The sequence below is a fragment of the Dreissena polymorpha genome, chromosome 11 (genome assembly GCF_020536995.1).
Source record: "Dreissena polymorpha isolate Duluth1 chromosome 11, UMN_Dpol_1.0, whole genome shotgun sequence".
Lineage (NCBI taxonomy): Eukaryota > Metazoa > Mollusca > Bivalvia > Myida > Dreissenidae > Dreissena > Dreissena polymorpha.
In genome coordinates this window covers 36,475,187-36,475,505 of record NC_068365.1, presented here as the reverse complement: position 1 = coordinate 36,475,505, position 319 = coordinate 36,475,187, and positions in this window count along the sequence as shown.

Sequence of the window (319 nt, the reverse complement as noted above, 5' to 3'; positions counted from 1 at the left end):
GTGAGTATATTGGCTGCTTGACATTGATTTAGAGTTTGTTATTTTCTATCAATTATTTCTTCATTTCATATGATTTGAAACCCATTGTTATTTTTACAGCCATTAATTCTACTAAATGGTTTAAGGCTAAATGTGCCCACTGACTGTTTCACATTTATGCGGTCTTGATTTTGAAATGATGGTACATGAATTCGTACCACATGTTCCATCGACTAAAGTAATCACTGTAGCAGGGTCTGTCGGAGATTGTTCTTGAAACTTTGAATTTCCATGTTGGTAATTATATTAACCAAAATAGTTGTCGGCGTGTTGCCAGTTG